Raw genomic sequence first — 22914 nt, 5'->3', positions numbered from 1 at the left:
GCTAGTTGAGTATACAAAGATACAAGAACAAAACAAAAGAAATAAACTAATAATATGGTGTGTGTCGGGGCATTTACAGGGAATTAAAATGTTTTGATCTGGGAAAAGATGACTGGCACACACTTTAGTTTGGGAACCGATTCTCACTATTACCTATTAACTGTTGATTTTACCTCATTAAACACCTAATTTGATGCTTAATAATAGTTAGTAAGGTAATTGTTAAATATGAGTAAGGGATCTAAAATATGGTCATGCAGAACATTTCATTAACATGTGCTTTTTAAGCACTAATAAATAGTACATATGATAATAATATGCATGCTAATTATGTCATTAGTTAATGGTGAGAATCGGTCCTTAAAACGAAGCGTTAATATTGTTATTGCACTTGACAAGATTGATTAAAATATCTAAACAAGCACAGTTCTTTCCTTTGTTGTTGGAAATTAGTGTGGGACATATTCATAGTCTCACTCTTTTAAGTGAAATAGCCACTGGTTTTTAGTTTTCAGTCTGTTATCCCTAAGGAGAAGTGCCGTGCAGTTTAACATGTATATCTCCGATATCTTTTGGTCGCACATTAGCATATAGATGAACTCCAAGACAATAACTACAAACAAGAAACTCTTTGAGAAGGAAGCCGTCGGGTTCTCTTTCAGAGAAAAACTACCAATAAAGGTATAACAGTCCCGGTATTGCTATAAGAAGTCAATGTCTTCATCCTGATGTTCAGGAAACTGCTTTCAGATTTAGCTGTTATACATGGAGTCATTTTAATTCTTGAAATCAAATGCATTTCTGTTCCTGTTCCGGGAAAATGTCTGACATTCTGTGGCCATTAGAGCAAACATCACACCTGATGACTCCTACAGGATAGCCGCCCGATCCATTACAGATGCCCTACCATGTTTTACAATTGGCATGCGGATTAAAGGCGTGCTTGGTTTTCTGTAAAAGTAAAACCATTTGGACACAGGTAATGGAGAGAAAGATGACTCATCCGAGCATATAACTTTGTTAATTGCTCAGGGGCTCAGAAGCCCAATAACCCTAATTATAGTCAACACTGACATGGCTACTCATGATGTTGCTCACGATTACGGTTGAATTTTGTGAATCTAAGCATTTATCTCAATTTGGATCATTTGAATTTTTCTCGCTTTACCTTGAACCTTAGTTGCTGTTTTTAAATAATGTAATTCATGCTCAGTACTTCTGGGAAATTTTTGGGAGTTTATTTGATTGTGGTATTCATAGTCTGCTCGGCTGCTTCATACAGTGGCTCGGGGTTTGGCTAGATAGCAGCGATCACTTTGAATCAACACCGTTTAAAATACTTAATGCATTTAGACTAAATAAGAAGGCGTGCAAGCAACTTCTAAATTGCTAATACTGTACAGTATCTCACTGTTAAACGCCGCTGTTTTTGTAGGGCTCTGAAAAGCTTGAATAACGCATCTATCGAACCAGGAGGAGATTTCTGCAAAAATACTATTACAATGCCCATTTTGCAATATTTTCAAAATTGTAAGGCTAGTCAGTGCAACTAAAGACTGCATTTAGTTTTAAGTTAATTTAGCTTTCTCCATTTATTATAAGCCCTCTGGCTTAACCGCCAACTCACGATGCAAGGCTATTTAATTACAGTATCAGTAACTTTTTAAGGTAACATATTCTACAATAGCTTGACTTCTCTACACAGTCAAATGGTGCCATTCTCAACCCCTCAAAATTTGCATAAATAAAGATTGATGATCAGATACATCTTAGGTGATTGCTTTAGCTGAAATAACCTTTTAAAAATTCATCGCTTTCTGTGTTAGGTAAAATATGAAGGAATCGTTTGGCCTCAAGGAGGATTTGTTTACTTAACTGCATATATTACTCACATTTATCACTCACATTCAGAATCTATTAATTTGCTACTGAGATTGCATAACCTTATATTATTCGTTCAAGGTCTATTCTGTAAGTTTTCATTTATATTCATTTATATTCACTTATCCATTTCAATAGTATATCTTGAACTTTATGGTGACATCTAGGGGTCTGGATGGTTTAAATTAGCTTAGTAACCGCTGCTGCTTCTTCGGTTTGTTTATCATTTTTTTTGTTCTTCTTTCGCTCTTGATTTTTCTACCTCTCCTTCGTCTACCTCTCATTCCGCACATAGCAAATATAGTTCGATCTGAGAAATGCTAGAGGCTGTGGAGGTACAAGCTTGAATGGGAGACAAACTATCAGTGGGTCAGTCCTGTCCCTGGTAATGAGTATAAGGCAAACTGTGCAGTTTGTCTTAGAGCGCTTATTTGTCCTCTGGGGTTTTTGGGTATCTGTCTCTTATTTTTTCACATTGAATGTGGCAACTCTATACTCATCATTAGGAGCGTTAGCACAAGTCTACATTTAATGGGTACAGTAATTTTGGTGGACAGCTGTTAGTCTGAACTCAGCACATATCTAGTCTAACAAAAGATGATTATGTTAAATTGTGATCTTCTAGGAAGCACTAGCAAACTTACTAATCAGTCTAGTGACAAACATGATGGATCGCTCTATGCATTGGTGCTGCAAACTAATGCATCAACACCATTACAACGATGACTCCAATCTGTTAGTGACCTGCCTTTGGAGGTAGAGCTGGATTAGAGGTGTTAAAATTGCTGGGGTGCCAAGATTGTGGGCCTAGTCATCTAGAATAATTCATCTACTGGATTGCGCAATGTTAGTTCTGGCGTTCATCCATTCTTTTCCTCTCAAGGAAGGAATCGTTTACTTGCCCCAATTTCTACAAAACATTTGCAAACAATAAGATAACCTGTTAACTATAATGATGGAAGTACAGAACTTGCTTTACGCAACTAGAGTCTTTAACAGTTTTTGAAACCGTATTATGGCTAAAGAGTCCATATACCATTCGTGGCTACTGTACGTGAATATGGCAGGCTGACAGCAAGTATGTCATTAACAATGTCCATCCATTACACTTGAGCTACTAAACTGAAAAGGTCAGCAAAAACACTTTTTTTATTCATTTGTGAGCAGATGTTCTTTGCTCTTTTCTGGTTAATGCCAAAGCAGTATTTGTATCCTGCCACAGACAGATGCATTTTGCTGACTTGGATCCAACAACATGAATCTTAGTCTTACTGTCACATCTGGCCAGTTAAAGAAGGTTAAAAACATGGTCTGAAAGGTACTGGGGAACGAAATCAAAGTTAAAATTATAATCAATTCTGTTTGAAAACTTTGTACTGAGGCTGGTATTAATTTTTTTTTTCCCTTTTATTGAACATAGGATAAAAATGTTAAAAAATGTATGCTGTATCTTTTTACAAATCACTTGAGATGTGCCATGTATTTTAAATTCTATTGATTTAAAAAAAAAAGAAAGAAAAGAAATTAAAAAAATAAAAGCTTGAATACATCTGAATACATTTACGTCAACGTAGAGAACACAACGTTAGGATTCTTATAAATATCTGACTTGTTTGCTGTCACATTTGATTACATACTCAAAATTGTGTTTGGCCAGAGCAGTCTTGCATGCTGAAGTCAGATCATTACCTCTGCTGTTCCACTGTGTTAGAATCCACAGTCTGTTACACTGGTTCATAGAGCCGATGAAAACAACTTGCTTCTTTCCCTTTCAAAGATGTCAGAGGAGATTAAGATTTGTCTCACGTGTGGCCGATATGAGTTTTCTGCAGGACGAGCAGCAGTCAGGGAGATGGAAAAGGCCATTAGTTTTGATTGCGAAGAGGCCTCCCTTTATGCACTGCCTCGTACTTCTGAAACATCGTATGTCTTTGGTTAGATTTTTTTTTCTCCTATATATGTTAGCATTGTGGTGAGCATGATTTCACCAAGTACAAGATGTTCCTGGATCAACATTTTTGTTGATTCTGCAACAACATTCCAATTTATCAAGAGGGATGGATACATTTTTTCCTTGAAATACAATTTTTTAGGCTTATGATTAAGTTTAAGTGCTTTCACACCCTTGTTAATCAGCTATCATTTCCCACTGATTTTAGGAATACATTTTGGTTAGGGTTCGGTTTAGGGGGTAGGGATTGGGATAAGTCTATATTTCTGGACAGTAATGTTGATCCAGGATCATGTCTTACTCGATAAAAGGATTATCTTTTTTCAGTTTCAGTTTTCTATTATTCTCTATTACTTGACTAACAATTGCTATTTTATGTGTGCTGTGCTAGAAGACATGAAGTATGTGTATTTCCTTGACCTCACGACCCAATCCCGTAATGAGTGGAAAGTGCCCAAGGGTGGATTTACAGCTTAAATTCATTTTAATACCCATTTAGAATTGTAATAAGTGTGGAATCTTTTGTTATACTTGGAATGGTGTTTACTAAATATTTAATAAACAGTGCTCTTAAAAAACAACGCATTAAGAATGTTTAGGAGTCTTCAAGTAACCCTGAACATGCATTATACTTTCCTCGGGTGCGGGAACTGAACACACTTCAGTTAACTGATGTGTTTTCTATACCTAAAGAACCAGATTAAAAAAAAAAAAATCTGCGGTTACTTTTTCACCCTTTCTCCCTTCTTTCTCTTAAAGTAAACCTTTGAATTCTGAGCACGACCACCATAGTCCTTCAAGGACAGTCTGCCTGCAAAGAGTAAATATAGCCTTTACAATTCCAAGGCTGTCTAAAGCAGCAGACGTTGATAAAGCAGAGAATCCTCACAAATGATGGCACTAATTTCTGAAGAATACGTATCTATTGAAAAAAAGGTGGAAAGCTAAATTAAATGCAATTTTCAAGCTCCCTTGTTGCTGTATGAGATGTACCACAAGTGTAATTTCTTTAATTCAGAGTTTGACACTTGAACAATTGATGAAATAAAGCCTGTTGTAAACATCACAGCTGCAACTTTTCTCTTTATTTTCCTCACCAGAGATTTGGGGATTTGAGTGCAGCACCTCTCTGATAAGCCTGTAATGGAATTGCTCAGTGGCTGTATAAGGACTGCGCCCAACTGCAGTGATTTTGTTTCATCCATGCGGGAATCACCACTTTGCCTCAGCTAGAGTTCGGAGAAGCCTACCTGCACTGACTGAAGGCATACCATCACATGAAAAACCACTCTACCAAAAGACGTTTCCTCTCTAAGCAACAAAATCAATTAGGTCTTCACTTCACACTTCCCGGCACTCTCCGAAACAGATATTTCACAAGCTGGAAATAAAATATTAAACCACTGCAGATTTTATACACAAGTAACAAACAAACAGGTTTTTGTAAGTTGCTATTATATGTATTTTCTCCCTCTTTAGAATGCAGTCATATTGTTTTTTGTGGGGTTTTTTTGGTCACAGTAAAATATGTGATGTCTTTCAAATGAACTAGGTTGGATGAATTGTCTTAGCAGCTCTGAGACAAAGGTGTTAACTGCACCATCGTCGATGCCAATTATCTGGAGTTTTGGATTTTAATTAATCAGTTTTCAAGAGAAAGAGGCCCTCTGGTACCCACTAATGGGCCTAACGGCAGCACATTGTCACCATTTTTATGTTTAATTAGTGACCACATCCATAATAGTGCCTCTAAGGCAGCCATGTTAGCTTGTCAAAATGCCCGCATTCGGTAATTACAGAAGAGTAATGATAGATTTCCTGGAGTTTTTCAGCATCTCAACTGAATGTTAATGAATGCCTGTACAGTGAAGAAGAAGGTGTGGATGGATGGCTGTGTAGGTACCTAAGATGGATGGATGGATGGATGGATGGATGGATGGAGAGAGAGCTGGATGGGTGGGTGGATGGATGGATAATATGTGGATTGATATGGATGTAAAAAGTGATGGATGAAGAGAGAGATGAATAGATGATCTATAGATATGTGGATTGATATAGATGGATGGATGGATGGAAAGATCTCAAATCACAGATGCTTGTGTGCATCTAAACCTGGTTCAAAATGGTTTAGCAAGGATTGTATGGTGTATTTAAGTATTTCTACGATTATCAAAGACTATGTCAAGTGACTCCAAAAGTCAAATATGCAAATATTGTTTAGTTTGAATATTACTTGAGAAATATAATCTTGTGAATTAGTACTGATTTGACATGCTGTTACATTTGACAACTGATATTGAACATTATTTTCACTTATAAGCTTCATATGCATTTGTTTTCTAAATCAATCCACCTTTTTCCTGACATAAAAATGGGTGCTGTCATTTGTAAATTCTACGGGTATCTGTATCCAGCTATTTTTAGCTGTATAAAAGGATGTGACATGTGGCCAGGTATGCTGTTCTATACTTGGAAATTGTGCTCTGCATTTAACGCATCCGAATGCACACACACACACACACACACACACACAGTACTGTGAAGTGAACAAACACACACACCCGGAGCAGTGGGTAGCTAATGCTGTGACACCCAAGTAGTGACAGGGGTGTGACCTAAATTATGGTATTGAGCGTGGAGAAGGTGCTAGACTTTCCCTGCCCTCACTTACAATCCCTGTCAGACCCAGAACTCAAACCAACAACCCTCGAGTTACCAATCTGACACTCTATCCATAATGCCACAATTGCCCTGTGTTGAGGAAAAAGGTGGATAGGTTTGCTTGGTAGGTCACACAATATAGTGTTGCACTTAGGCAATGAATAGCATTGGTTTGAACCCTATGAATCCACAGTTCAACAAAACAGCTAAAATCTGCGTAAGGACGTTGAAATGGCTGCATCAACAAATGCATTTTTATATCACTTTTGCATTTGTTAATACTATCAGGTAGGCTTACGGTTGGGTTTAGTGTAGGGGATATTGCTAACACAATAGCAATACCCATAATATTGCCAACGTGAGAGAGTACTTTTAGTGGCAGTTCTTGAATATTTGAATTATGAACCACAGCAATATGTGCCTATATAAACATAATAAATACAGTATGCGCTGGAGTCATGCATTGTTAACATGGTCTCAACCCAACTTTTCACATATTGCAGATTGGTCAGGACCGTTTCACATCAGTTTTTCATGCACAGAGTTTTTCATGCATACCCCTTTATATATATATATATGCAGTAATGATATTGCCATTTTTGCATATGTGTTAGGGTTTGATTTTTTTAATGTACAGTCACAACAGTTTTATTAATATTACATTATTTACACATTTGTAGGCACGTAACCCAACCCTTGCTCCTAAACCTACCATTTGTCAATAAAACACAAGATATAAGAGGCCAGATACAACTTCCATCATTATTTATTCAAAAATGATTCATATTTCAAGTCCTCTGAGGCAAAAGGATTTGGTTGTGAGAAGAATAGATGCTATCACCGTGCTATCACCTTCCTGCTTACTGCAGTCTGTGCGCAAATTCAAAAAATGCCGCCAGAAAAAGCATTGTGACAGCCTTGGTTGTGAAATGTTATTGGCTCTTGTGTGTCTCGTGACCGATCGAGTCATGCTGTTGTGAAATGTTATTGGCTCTTAAGTTTCATGGGCTGATCACGTCATTCTACAGGAATATAAATACAGTATATATACTGTATATATGTATGACGCTAAAAGTGGTACTCTGCGGCAAAATTTGACGAGTTGGGGTGAGACCACATTGAACTTGAATTTTAGTGTCACTTTACATTTCACTTTGAAACTGCAGTAAGGTACGTAATAACAGTGCTGCAGAAATGTATTTAGAGGCGCGTATTTCCAATGAGCCTGGGTTTCAAATATGATGCGTGACAAAATATTTCATCAACAGACACAAATAATGAGTCATTCCTTTTCACAACCCCATGTTCTTTCACTTCTCCAGTACTAAGTTCCTAAGTGGTGATTGGTGTCTCACAGCATGGTTTATTACCAATCACTGAATATGCTACTTCAACACTCTACTGCATCTTCCCTGGCTTGTGATTTTAGTTGGGAAAATGTTATTGGGCTGAAAGCTCTCAAGCTTAAAGGATAAGTGAGTAACACACATAAATTACCTTGACTTTGGCACCTTGCATTAGCTTTTCTCGACTGCTGTCATTTTACCTTAAGGGCATGGGAAGCTAATGGACAACTTGTGTCGGAGGGATAGATCTGGTGCTGGGCGTCATGCTGGCAGATTAAATGTCAGTGTCATGGAACTGTGTCAGCGATTTGTGGCCCAGGCAGCTTGTCCATTGGCCGGAAGGTTCCATGTCTCATTCTACCCCAGGACATAAAGGGACTATGCAGGGACTAGGCACTTTACCCAGTGGCACTAATCTTCAGGGGTTCTCGCTAATAATGTGTAAGTGCAAAAACGTACATACTTTATCAGTGTGTTATAAATGAACATGCTATGTTGGTGGTCCCACCAGGCTTCTTAACTAACCAGCAAGGCTTTGAATGGTCAGCAAAAGTAAGCTCAGACCAGCTTTCAAGGTCATGCAAACTGTGGTGTTATGATTGATCAACGTCAACACACCTGAATAAAACAGATGGTTTCATTATTTTCATTCCCACAGAAGGCAGAACACTGCCTGGCTGCTTGTCAGGACTAGCAATATGGACACCTGCTGTAAATGAATTGAACACAGGCAATAGAAGGTGGTCTGTAGTATCCAGCCAGCTTCAGTCTTTAAGAAAAAAATATAATTTAATGTCATAGAAGAATATACAGAAACAGTCAGCACTGTGTGCTTTACAGGGAGTCCCAGTGACTGATCTGTCAAAGTGATGGACAGTTTTATGTTAGGGAGGACTGTCTATAGTTGTCAGACAGAGAGGTTGTCACAAGGGAAGGTTCAAAAGTTTAAAAAATTACACAAATTCTAGTCTATTCTATGTTTGAACACCAACTTCAAAGCTGCTTTAAATAGACAATTCACCACAAAATTATTATTATTAGTTTGATTAGTCATCATTTACATTGATTACCATGTGATGCTATTTCTTTCTTCATTTTCTTTCTTAAGATGATGATGATGCTGTATTTTTTGGACAAATAAAATGAAATAGTGAATTTCCTGTGTCTAAATTCAAAATTCAATGCATGCATTCATTTATTAACTCATTTTCAGTAGACCTTGTTTTATAAATTTGCTCTAAAGGTTTCTCGAAAGTGACCTCAGTAAATAAAAACATACTTTGGCTGGATTAGAACTAGCTTTTATTTTGATAGTACACTTTTAGACATTCAAATCTTAGGTTAGGTTTAGGGTTAGTAGAATATGTTGACATGTACTTTCAAAGTTTCTGACAGTCTGTTTGTTGTATGTTGTGGACCCATTTAAAATAAAGTGTATTAAGCAGACAGTCTACTCTAATGATTGCTATCTGACATGTATTTGCAAAGTTACTGGTAGTGGAATGTCTAAAGTGGACAATTGAAATAAAGTGTTAACCAAGACTTTTAAAGAAATTGTCTTTTTAAACTAAATTGTTAATTGACTCAAAATTAATTCAAATCAAGTGATTTGTTCAAAATGGCTGTTTCTATTACAAATATTTTTTTTTTATTTTTATGTATCTTTGAAACACTGGCTCATTTAAATTGTTCAGAAACAGATTGCTGTTACAAAGATAGATGGAGAGTAGACACTCTGAGGTGTGTAGCAGTGATTAGGCCTTTCTAACTTTCAGTCCTCTATTTGCATACTGTATGAGGAAGTACAACCTGAAGGATTTCATGTCTTTAATGTGGACCACGACTCGGTGCTCAGCAAGAAAATAAAAAGTGAAGGTGTGCTCTCTAGCTCTTAATTTTTAACCATTCTCTGCAGACTGTTCAACTCTTCCTGCAACCTCCACTAATTTATTTATGTTAGAGTGTATATTCCCCCCAGGCAAACGTCAAGCAGCGCAGGCCACCCTGGCCACTCACATTCTGAACATGGAAATTGATGTTTCCTTCTCAAGACATCTTTCTAGTGGGGAATTTCAACCATGTCAGCATGGAGCATAATCTAAGTAAATTAATAAGTAAATAAATAAATAAAAGATCATCTGCCCTATGTGGGAAGAGACGTACCGTTTCCACATCCATTAATGGACAAGTCATCATATTCAAAATTCACATAAATGTATGTTGGAAGTATATGTGTACATCCATTCTATAATGATACCGTTTTTTTGTTTTTTTCTTTCTCGAACCAGGCTGTCCTAAGATTCCTGTCAGAATAACGTAGTTCTACACAAGCTCCTCCTATGATAATTGATTGACAGGGCCTTCATACCTTAGTGAGGTGTCATCAGTCCACTATTGTGTCAACTGTGGTGCAGGGGAAGATGAGATTTCTTCAATCAAGCTACTGAGGTGTTTGTTGTTGGATTTAATATTACATTTAGCATCCGCTGAAGACACGGTGGATTAAGAATACTTTCATTTTAAAGGCAATGTGCCAATCTACATAAATGCATCTTTTTTTTGTGAATAATTTGTGATCCAGCGTTATCTACAGAAGAAGTGAGTGTAAGGCTTTATGATTTTTTGAAAATCGCCTTTTTCTAATAATGTGCTAATTAGTACCGCTCGACGGAAGAGAGGGGCGAGGTGGTACTGAGTGCCAAGACTTTACTCAACAATTCAGCACCGTAACATCAGAGTAACACCATTTTGGAGAACATCCACTAGGCACACATATTCTAGCGTATACTCTTCTGTGTCAGTCGTGACACATGGATGCGCTGTTGGCATTTAAATCAAAGTGTAAATAGACGCAAACAGCTACACAAGCATTACAGTGACTTTGCAGAGGCGATTGTTGAATAAAGCCCTTATTTTTCTTTTTATTTCTATACAAAAAGTATTCTCGTCACTTCATAATATTATGGTTAAAGCACTGATGGCAGATGGTGTATTTGAGATATCTTTCAAAGATGATATCTTTCATACTTTTCTAGACCTTGATAGTATAATTTATTTGGCAGTTAATGGGACAGTAACAAGCCTCCTGGTTTTCATCCAAAATATCTTAAATTGTGTTTCGAGAACAAACTAGCTTTTACGTGTTTGGAATCACATGAAGTTAAGTTTCAATTTGGGGTGGAGTATACCTTTAAGACTCCAGAGAACCATCCAATGACCCCTTTAAAGGGCAATTCTGCTGGGCAACTCAGATCACACCATAATGATCCTAAAAACTAAAGCAGTTAGTTTAAAGCAGTTCACACCACTGGGTAGAGGTGGAGTAAGGATACCTGAGCAAGGAAATAAAATCTTACAACTTTTAAAAACTACTGTACAATAACAACACAAGGACAGTTATGCCTTTCATGATGAGCTACCAAGAAGCTACCAAAAAGTCTGAACAAATTAACACCTCCTCCTCTCTTACACTCATTTCAAAATCTGCTTTGATCCATCAACTCACTTTTTATGTCTGGGAAAACCCATCTCACTTCAATTCCCTTCAAATCCATCATTAAAGTGGAGGACATTTCACATTCAGAAAACAGAAAATCAGGAAATCATCTTACATCAATAAATTTGTCTGACACTTTTATCTAAAGCAACTAAAATCAAAACGAATGTACACATTTCTATGATTTACCTCAAAAATGAACCCATGACATTGGTGTTGCTAACGGCATGCTACCGTTTTATTTTATCTTCATGTGTTCATGCTTTATCATCATTTGAGAAATGCCTTTTTATCAAAGTACTTTGTTTACATTCAGCTGTCCTATACTTTCACCTGTAAATAATTCTATGAATAATTGAAACTGTATATTCATATCGCTGAGTTATCAATCTATCCAAGACATAACTAGAGATGTTTCTGTGTTTGTAAAAATATCTCTGTCGCTGACTAGCCTACTTCGTCCCCGTCCAGATTCAAAATAGTCAAAATATGATCTACATGCATGATCTACATATATAACCTATATTATGATCTATATTGTCTCTGATCCTTTCTGTTTATGGCAATGTTTTTTCAAGCCAGGTAGACCCGAGAAGTACCGTAATTTATTCAGGACATGCGCTAGGACTTTCCTTGCCGTAATACACCTAGAACAAGTTACAAGCTAATCGACGAGATATTTCGTCAATGGCAGAGAAAGAGTTAAATTATTCTTTATCATCAAATAAAGTGTCAGAATGCCTTAATTCCCCTATCATAGTGCTATCCCCCCCAAAAGTGCAAGATTACAAGACTGGATGACTACAGATCTGATTCTCTGACACCACAAATTGATTTACTCAAAATCTATCCTTCAATCTGCTACTGGATTTCCAGGATCATTGGACGTGAAGCAAACTGATAGTAACCTGTCAGGCCATTGCAACAGTGCTTCTACTTGTCTCTAACCTCTTCTCCTTTTCCGTTGTCATTTTAAGCATTTATACTGGTTGTACAATAATTTACTAAGTTTGCAGATGACATCACTATAGTAGGCCTTATCTCTAACAATGATGAGTCCATCTATCGAGAGAAGGTGCCCCTGGTGACAGCATGGTACTCTGCCAACAATATGTGGCGGAACAAAAAAAAGACTTTGAAGAGAATACATTTCAGGAACAGCTAGCAAAGTCACTCTCCCTGGAAATAAATGCCTCTTTGAAATCTCTTGGGACCACTATTTCTGACTCCCTGGGTTGACAATCATCACCACTATAATCAAAAAAGCCCAATAGTGGATGTTCTGTCTGTGGCAGCTTGAGCTGTACCTCTCCTCTCCCATCCTGGTTCAGTTCTGGAGGGCAGTCATTGAAAGCACCCTCGCCCCTTCCGTCACTGTTTGTTTCTTCGCTCCAAGACCAGGATACCGTGGATGAATGGCTCTTCTGAGATCACTGGCTGCCACCTATCATCAGTCGAGGTGCTTTACACTATAAGAGTTTCAAATAAGGCTCAGAAGATCACCTTAGATCTGTCACATCCTGGACATCCTCTTTTTACCTTCCGGCGGACGATGGAAGTCCATATGTACAAGAACTACCCGTCATAATATCTTCCCATCAGCTGCTTCTTCCCTGAGGCTGTCCGTCTCCTCAATAGGCTCTTGGACAAAAATAACTGCACACGCTGGAAGTGATCCAGCTTTGATGACCAAACCTCACATTTTTTCACATACATTATGTATGACAAAAATAGCATATCCAGTCAAAGCTCAAAGCGTTTTTAAATGTGATAAGTTCTGCTGCTACTACTACTAATAATTTTTATAGATAGATTTTGATATAAATCAATCAATCAATCAAACTATTGCAGGTATGTTGTTTATTTTAAAGGTTTAAAATTTAAGTCTGGTTTAAAGGCCTATTTTTGCAAATGAAACGGCAGAAATCACACAGAACAGAATAATATGTTATGATTTCATATTATGTAAACAGTTTATTAATGCAGTTGCAAACAAGGTCATTGATGTGACAACTAAAAACAACAAAAATAATAAAATTAATGCCGCAATTTCAATATGTTTAAGGATCCATTTTTAGGTGTAGTCAATACGGCAGTTTTGTACGTTTTAGCGTCCATAAAAACATAGTAAAATTTACGTTTTATTGAACAATATTTTATATAAAATGCATACAAATTTTCACAAGATCACTTTGAAAAAAGTTACCAGCACATTCCAAATTCCAATTTTTCTGTTCCATGGCGAAACAAAGTAATTTGTCTGGAATGACAAAGCCAGGTTTGCCAGACTTTTCATTTTTGGTGAACCCTCTTAACCTTCCTATTTCTACCCACAATTATTGCTGCTGCTCAATCATAGAGGAAATAGTACTGTCAAGGTCATGGGCCTGATTCCAAGTGACTTTAAGCTCAGAAAATATATGCATTGTAAGTGACTGTAAGTGAAAAGTGTTTGAATGTGAGTGTTTTACCGTAATCTACAGAGCTAATTGAAAATAATATTTTCAACATATCTTTTTTGTGTGTTACACAGAAAAAAGTCAGTCACACAGGTTTGGAATGGCATGTGAGAAAAGGGTGAAGAAATCCATTTAGGGTAAACTATCCCTTTAAGTCCCCTTGGCATAACCTGAGGTTAAGTGCCTTTTTCATCGTTTTAAACTGTCCAATGCACTGCATTTCCCTGATAAATTAAATCCTTTGGTCAAATAAGGTGAGCCAGAATTAAATATATAAATACATGTAACATTTTTTTTTTATTTGTAGAGCTGCAGGTGGATTGGCCCACTGGGATTTCCTCCAGGGCTCCAGATGGTTGGTCGATAAGTGGTGCTGAAGACCAACAAGTTCACTCTGTCTAGCCAGATGTGTACGTGAGTAAGATTAAGAAACAAATGGAAGAAAAGTCTAAGATTAATACCATTTGTCTAGTAACTGTCAGTTTAAGTTAGTGAATCCAGCTTAGTCTGATTTGTATTGGTTTTGAGCCTCAAGGAAGGTGTTTCTGTGCATGACTACCAAAATAAAATGAATCAATGCAACAGGGTTTCAAGGCCTTTGAGTAAACATGAAATAACATTGCAATGCCAATTAGCAGACGCTTTGAACATGGTTAGTAATATTTGTTACTGTCCTTGAGAAAATATGATACACATTTCATGCAAGACATAAAAAAGCACACATCAGTTAACTCCCCCATTCTATGAGCTATAAGTAATCACACACATTTATGAATTGATCCTTTCATCACTTTAGCTGATGAATTGTATTTTAATGACACTAATCAGTCCAGTTTCACCTCAGGAGTTCACTTCCACCTCGGCGACTTGCCCGGTAATGCAAAGCAACAGAGTCATGAATATTTTCAGAGGCTGGCTGTTTTGATGGACAACCGCCTATTGCAGTGTGAACTTCCACCATCAAAAGAAATGATGATATATATATATATATATATATATATATATATATATATATATATATATATGTGTGTGTGTGTGTGTGTGTGTGTGTGTGTGTGTGTATAAAAGTAAAAGAGGCTTTCCTAATATCAACAGTAACACTCACACCAGCTCATTTTCATATAAAGTGGCCTCACAGGATACATTTCTTTGGATAAATGTGACTCTGCGCCAAGATTTGTCCCTTGCAGAAAATGCAAAGCTTCAGGTTGTTGCACTTCTTTAGGAAGACATTTAAAAAGTCTGACTCTGTCCTTGACATCTTTCAGTAAGCAATGGTCTAAAAGTTTTTTCTTTGTTACATATTTTATATTAGTTACCAGACATATTACTATTAAAGCCCGTACCAACAAATCCAAAGTTCTGCCATGAGACGGAACTGCCTGATAGGTGCAACTCAATCTGACATTATGACATCATTTGTCATATGATGCATTTTATTGGCCTTTTTTGTATCATCAGCCAATGAGCTTCAATATTCAAATACTTGGTGAGAGCTTGCTCTGACAGCTGCATTGTGTTCAAAAGCCCTCTGTATTACCCAGCTCTGCTAGATCTGCTACAGGGTGATTCATGTATGCTATTTATTGGGGTGATTTCATATATGATATAGTAGCATTTTGTACATTATCATAGCAACATGCTATCTCACTGCAAAAGGATTTTTAGAAAAACTTAAACTACTTGAAGGTTTTGTTTTTATTGTTGTTTTTTTACTATGCTTTTTAGCTAGTTCAATCCCTTTTTGTCATTATACTGTGCCACAATTCTGATGTTCCACCTTGACTCCCTTTTATGAATAAATTCAAAGTTTGTATCTGATGATGTCTGTCTATGATAAACAGTCTTAGAGAAACCTATTGTTCCATGAACTGTCAAAACTTGTGTTGGAAAAATAAGTGCAGGTGTCTCGGAAAAGAGGTGAAGTTGCTTGGTGAATCTCACAGTACTGTTTGTTTTTATTAAGAAGCAAATCATCATAATAACAGCCACATTAAAAGTTCCTTCGGTTACTGTCTTGCTAATTTATGCTAAAACTGTAGCCCGAATGAACTGCAGTCTTTTGAAGCCATAATATAGCTTTGCGTCAGAAACGAACCAAAGTTTTGTTCCCGAGTTGTTTTTTAAAATCACGTTCTTCACAAAATCTGGCTCATTAATTATACATATGAGAATGCTTCATGTGTGTAGTTCAGTGTGGCTCGTGTGCATGAGATTTTAGAGCTAGGACTGAAGATGCAGCATTATTGCTTAGTGTTTCTTTGTTTTTGAGAACTGCGACAATGACGCAAATACTGTATGCCTAGAGAGGATACAGTCAATTTCTTGGAAGCATGTCTCATTAAAAAAAAAAAAAAACTAGAAAGAAATACTAATCATCTGTTCAGTACAGTTTCATCTTCATAGACTGCAGTGATGAATGTCATCCCTAGCCATTTTTTCTCAAGCTAGATTCGTCATGTCCTCTCAAAGTGGGTCAGTTTGTAGACCAGAGTAAATCCATTTAACACCTTTATCAGTGTCTTACATGAACCACTACGAATCAGTAGACAGAATCATTAAATAGATTAGAGCCTTTCTCTGTGCAGGCTAATAACCAAATGACACAGTGTATTTGATCCAGTTTATGGTGGTATAGAAACCCTTACTGACATCTTTTGAAAAGCCCCGGGCAATATTGATGGGAATGAGTCAGGTCGCTTTCACCAGCACTGACAGATTTGAGAGGTCAGCGCTAATAAATAAACTCGACATCTACGAAGGCAAGCCAGTCGAGAGCAACAGCTTATCAAAAGTGAAGACATGGTGCTCAAAGTAGGTCAGGACGACTCATCAAGCAGCCTCTGGCCCCGTGTCCTCCATGGCTCTTCCGAGCCGGTCGGGTGCGGGACAGTCATCGGGAGACGACGTAGCTGGAGGGAGACACGTCACGCTCCTCTCAAATGTCTCAGCTCTGAAGTGACAGCACAGGTTTTAAAGGAGTTCTTAAGCTCCCGTTCTCTCAGAGGTAGCTGCTGAAGATTTCACCCCACTCTTTTCTTCAACGTAAGGCTCCAGCTACCGCACTGAGGTGCCAAGGTCCTGAGGGCATCCGCCTACACTGCTCTAGCGGTGGGGATTCATCAGCAGGCCTTCAACCGTGGGTGGAAGAGACTTCTTAAAGAGTCTTTATTCTAAATGTTTTCTTTTTTCGAAAACACAAGTTCTTCACTGTCTGTCTGCGACTTATAAAGAAAAATGTAAGCACTATAGCACAACCTGGGAGAAGACTGGCGACTTTTTTATAAATCGGATCAACGGTGAGGGCTTGTAGAGACAGCAATAGTCTCAGTTCAGTAATTGGTGAGTTATTTTAAAGGGTTTATATTGTGACAAATCACCTCGGTCTTTTGAGATGAAAGAAAATGTATTGATACTAAAGGCAGGATCAGGCTGTGCCGACATTTCTGATACTCTCAGCTGGCTGCTGTTAAAATCGAGGAACAAGTTCCCAATGACACAAGCATCTCCACTGTTTTGTTGTTAGTCATTAAAGAAAGTGCCTGAAAAGGAACAGGTTGTCGATGAAGTTCTGCTTTAAGCTTTGTGAATTATAATTGTAGATTATTAATTGTTTAACTATGTTGATGTTGTTTTTCTTCCATTTCCCTAAACTGTATTGTTTAACCTTTATTTTATTGATTTTTTTAAATTATATATATATATATATATATATATATATATATATATATATATATATATATATATATATATATATATATTTTTTTAAGTTCAAACTTTTAAATAATTTTAACAAATTACTTTTCATACCTACTTACCATTTATATAGAAATTACTTTTTTATGATTTAAAAATCACGCTTTATTTAGAGGGCAAATTCTCACTAATAACTAACTATTAAATGTGAATTTTGCCTCAATAAACCCCCAATTTGATACTTATTAATAGTCAGTAGGGTAGGTGATAAATTTAGGTATGGGGTAGGATCAAAAATATGATAATTCAGAAATGAATAAATATATGCTTTACAAGAACTAATAAAGCGCCAATATGCTGGTAATATGCATGCAAATGACTAGTTGGTAGTAAGAATTTGTCCCTAAACTAACTACTTACTAATTCCTCAATTTATTTTTATAGAAATATTTGCATAATAAAAAACTGAAGTGTGTGTTTTGTTTTCTTCCTTTAGAATAGGGAACACTAACTACAAATTTTTCCTGAATAAATTCCAAATTTGCTGCTTATTAATAGTAAGTAGTTGCTAAATTTAGGATCGAGCAGGATTAGGGACGAATAATAAGATCATGAAGAAGATCATGGCTAATATTCTAGTTATGTACATAAGGGTTAAGAAACCCTAAATAAAGTGTTACCCTTTCTTTTTAGTGCAATAATGCACACCACAAATAAAAAACAACATTATGACTAATAATAATTCACAGCTTTATTTCTCCTTCTCAATTGAGGCAGTGTCACAATGGTTTCTATGTTGAGTTGGCAGGAATGCCATGCCATGGAAACAGTTCACCGTGATGTCAGATTATGTTAGGGTCTGCTGGAGTCTTTTTGGAATATCATACCAGATTGCTCAAACATTCCAAAACCTGACAAGCAAAGATTGAACATGTTCAGACAGTGAAAACAAGCCACAACCGGGTTAATACACTGAGCCAACACAACCCAACAAACCTTGATTGTTGGTGTTTGTTGATGTGTTTGGACAGTTTGAACCAGACTTAAGCTGCCAAATGTTTCGTTCTAGTTTTGGCCGTGAACAAATCGGCGTTTTAAAACAAATCTTTTCTGAATGAGGCTTACTTTAAATAATACAATATAGATCCAGTCAGCTAAAAGTGTATTAAAAAGGGATAATTTAACAAAAACTGGTAATTATGTCATAATTTCCTCACGCATTGGAATGTACCATAAAAGTCATTGGGGTCAAACAACAGTTAGGTTGTGTATATTCGCTCTTAAAAATGCGGGAGCCTAAAAGGTTCTTCGCAGTGATCTCATAGAAGAACCATAGGTAACACTTGTTTACTCTTAACTATGACTTTTCTCTCAATATATTCTTAATTGTCTGCTTATTAATAGTTGGTTTATAGTTAAGTTTAGGTGTTAGGTAGGATTAGGGACGTAAAATAAGGTCATTATCACAAACCGCTCCTCTGTGACTCTCTCCGATCACCACTGGAGGTAACCCTCAGCAGAATACTAATCTTTCCCAAACTGCATTTCCCACAATGCCTGTGCCTAGGACTAATCACCTGCCCAGGTGTGCCTCACAAGACTCCCTTTATAAGCAGTGCTCAGACTCGCACTCTTTGTAAAGTCTTATCCTTGCCTTGGCTGATAATGCTGAGCGGTTATTTTACCTTGTGATCTCCTGTGTTTGCTTGTGGACTGTTCTCTCGTTTTCTGATTGTTTGCTGCCTGCCCCTTTGATCTCTCTGCCTGGAAATTTCAACCTTGTCTGATTTCCGTCTGCCCCGACCCAAGCCTGGTACTGTTTATGATTTTGTCCTTCCTGTGATATTCCTGACGCTGTTGTTGACTTTCTGCCTGTTAGAGGGTTCTAGTGCTACAAATAGATCCGAACGTCTCTGACTCTGCATTACAGTCATGTAGAAAAAAGTATTAATATGTGCTTAATTAGCACTAATAAACGGCTAATATTTTAGCAATATGCATGCTAATAAGCAAATAATACGTGTTACCGGACCATTCTTTTAAAGGTTCTTACCTTTTTACCTTTGTTGAATAACCTTCTGTTGCAACAAAGGACCTTGTTAATGCTTCATTTTATTGTTATGCTTATTAGCTGCTTATTAGAAGATTATCATAGAATTTTATTAGTGCTAATTAAGCACATACTAATGGCTTATTCTGACCTTTATTCTACATCCCTAATTCTACTCAATACCTAAACTTAACTATTAATATGCAGCTCATTGAGAATTTATCACAGGAAAAGCCATAGTTGATTATCATAATGATTATTTCTAAAGTGTTACCAGAACATTTTGCGAAACAGAAAGGTTCTTCGGATGTTGAAAGTTCTTTATAGAACCATTTAGACGGTTCTTTCTACGTGAAACGCCTTTATTTTTAAGAGTTCTTCAAAATATTTTATTTTCGGTTCAGTGAAAGAGGGAAACTCTTGCAAGTTTTGAACAACTTGAGGGTGAGTAAGTGATAACAGAATATAGATTTTTCATCTCTTTAACCATTTTTTTAGCACATGCTGATATGCAGTTGAATTTGGGGCATTAAGATGTATGTTATACGCGTTCTGGAGCAGTAATAGAGCGATCTTTGCGCAAGAGAGAAACAAACAAACTCAGACTTTCAAAAAAAAAACCTGCTCCTCGCTCCAGGCAAAATCATGTAACTCCTCTCCCCCCTCTGCGCTGAAAACACACTCTTGTGACTAGTCTTCCCTGCTCTCTCCTCTCTCTCCTGTTTCTTTTTCTGTTTGTGTTCTTGGCTGTGGCATTTCCTGCCAACTACCTGATAGAGTGTTATTAGAGTGAGTTGGAGGGTTTTTGGGATAAATCATAGCACATTTAAATGGGAAGTCGCACACGTACAAGTATGTTTAGCAGCAGTGAATGAGTGCCATCAGAATGAGAGCTAATGGCATACATCGCGACAGTCCACAAGTAAAAGACACAACTCCGGTCTATCGGTGTATTCTGAAGCCAAATTCCATGTTTGCAATAAACATTTATTTTTGTGTGTCTAAATAAAATTAGAACTGTATATTAAAATATAGGCTTGATGCGTAATAATGCCATAACACCGTTATTTATAATATTAAGCGTTACTTTTAATATTTAACATTCTGTAGTCAATCAAAAAGTGACACATTTGAATAAGAAAAGAAATAGAAAATGAATAGCCTTTCTTTCTACCTATTAGAATCAGTGTTCTGTAATTATTATGTGGTATTGACTAATAATTAGCAACCATAACTGGAAAAAATGGAATTAAATAGGTGATTTTAACTTAAAATAGACCAATCACGTTACAACAGTAATTATCAATTTGTTTACCTCCATAATCTTGATTAAAGCTACTGAGCATCCAGTTAATCAAACTAATATATGTTTTCCAAAAACGTTCATAAATCCATATTACTGTAAAGATCAATTGGCGGGTTTTATAATGTCTAATCACACACTGTTTTCCTCACTGAAATTAAGCTGTACATAGCCATATATTAACACTGGAAGGGAAGAACAGTTTGGACTCCAGCTTTGACTAATTATAGACAATTTGGCAAGAGAAGAGCATTCAGGCTCAGTGTTCCTGGAACAGAATCACAGAATGACAATTTTTAATTATTCCTATTAGTATTTTTGAAACATCACAGGAACGGTGGGGAAAACCGTGCATATTTGTCCTAGTATTAGCATAACATTACTTTTAATTAAGTATTTTATTTATTTCCTTCATTCATTCATTCATTTTACACAGTGGTCTGCTTGTAAATAAACAGCTGTGTTTTTCTGACAGATATATAGGCTAGACTGAGAAGGACAACAGGTAAATCTCTGTACCCTTCAAGCAAGGAGCACTTGATCTTAAAATCTGGCAGTGTTTGCTTGTATAATTGCTTGCATACATCAGCAAAACAGCAGCTCTGTCAATTTAAATAGTTGACCTTCAAAATGCGCAACTCCATGGGACAAACAGACTTGTTTTGGAATTATTTAACAACTATCGTCTAAAGTTTGAGGGCAGCCAAGATGATTGCAGTCAAATCATTTGTTATGATTCTTGAATCTCACACACACAAACACACACACACACACACACACACTATTTTGGTGCTGCCACAGTACTTGGCTTCCGGCGTTCTTATTTTTCCGGTCGGTGATCAAGTCACACACCATCAGCTGGACAAGAGTTTGCTTTTATCAGGCCTCCATCTTAATTACACTTTGCTCTTTAAATGCAGGAGTGTCTGAAAGAAGGCCTGGGCTTTTCGTTCTTTTATAGATCTTTTGTGTGTGTGTGTGTGTGTGTGTGTTCAGTTTGAGGGAGCCAAAAGCTGAAGATGCACAGAGAGGTTAAGCAGGCATCAGCACCAAGGGTCCATCTGCTGGGCCCCTGTGGACGGGTCAGTGGCTTGATGAGGGCCGTAGGTAATCTCGAGCGCAGCAGGTTCTGTCAGAGGTGTGTGGATGTGTTGCAGTGACATGTCTTCTCTCAGCAGGGTGCCGACAGGAACCAGGTCTAAGCCCGCAATAACTGGCTGATCCATGCCAGGATGTGCCACCCTGTCCTGCCAATGCCACTGCCCAAAGTCATCAAGTACAAGAGAGGAGGAAGGGGCAAGGACAAATCATGAGGGGAATATGAAAATAAAGTAGTCGAGGTCAGTAGTTTGGGTTATTTCTCAAATAAGTGCACTTTTGATTACTTGAAAAAAGTTTTACATGTCCACCTTCAGGTCATTGTTAACCATGAACTGATTTATTTATTTGTTTCTAAAGGTTAAATAGACAATTTAATTATAAAAAATATATATAATATATATATATATATATATATATATATATATATATATATATATATATATATATTATTATTATTATTATTATTATTTTATTTATTTATTTTTTTTTTTTGTTTTGTTTTTTTTTTGTTTTTTTTTATGAATGCGGCTTTACAGGGGTAATATTATTACTTGTTTATTATCATCATCATTTCTATTGTTGTCTCATATTATGAGCATTGCTTTTTTTATGTAATGTTGACATCAGGGATGTTCGTATGCCCTTCTAAAGACTCAATAAACTATGAAAATAAATACAGTTTTATTATTAATGGCACTGGTTAAATCTAAACATATGACTTTTTTACGTTTTAAGTAAAAGTGAAAATTAAAATATTTCCCCCTGGAATTTATTTGAGAGATTAAATGTTAAAAAGTTAAAACACCCAATCAATGCAAAACATCAAATGTTACACTTCAGTACTTTTTAGGAGAAAATTAATCATAAAAATAAGGGAGAGAAAAAAAAGAATGGTGCAATACTATCATAAAAAATCCTTTAAAATTAGAATTATGTGCCAACCTTTTAGACAATGGCGGTGATAAAACCG

Source organism: Puntigrus tetrazona, chromosome 14 (assembly GCF_018831695.1).
Source record: "Puntigrus tetrazona isolate hp1 chromosome 14, ASM1883169v1, whole genome shotgun sequence".
NCBI lineage: Eukaryota > Metazoa > Chordata > Actinopteri > Cypriniformes > Cyprinidae > Puntigrus > Puntigrus tetrazona.
The sequence above is the reverse complement of the archived record's forward strand: the minus strand, read 5'-3'. Positions refer to the sequence as shown.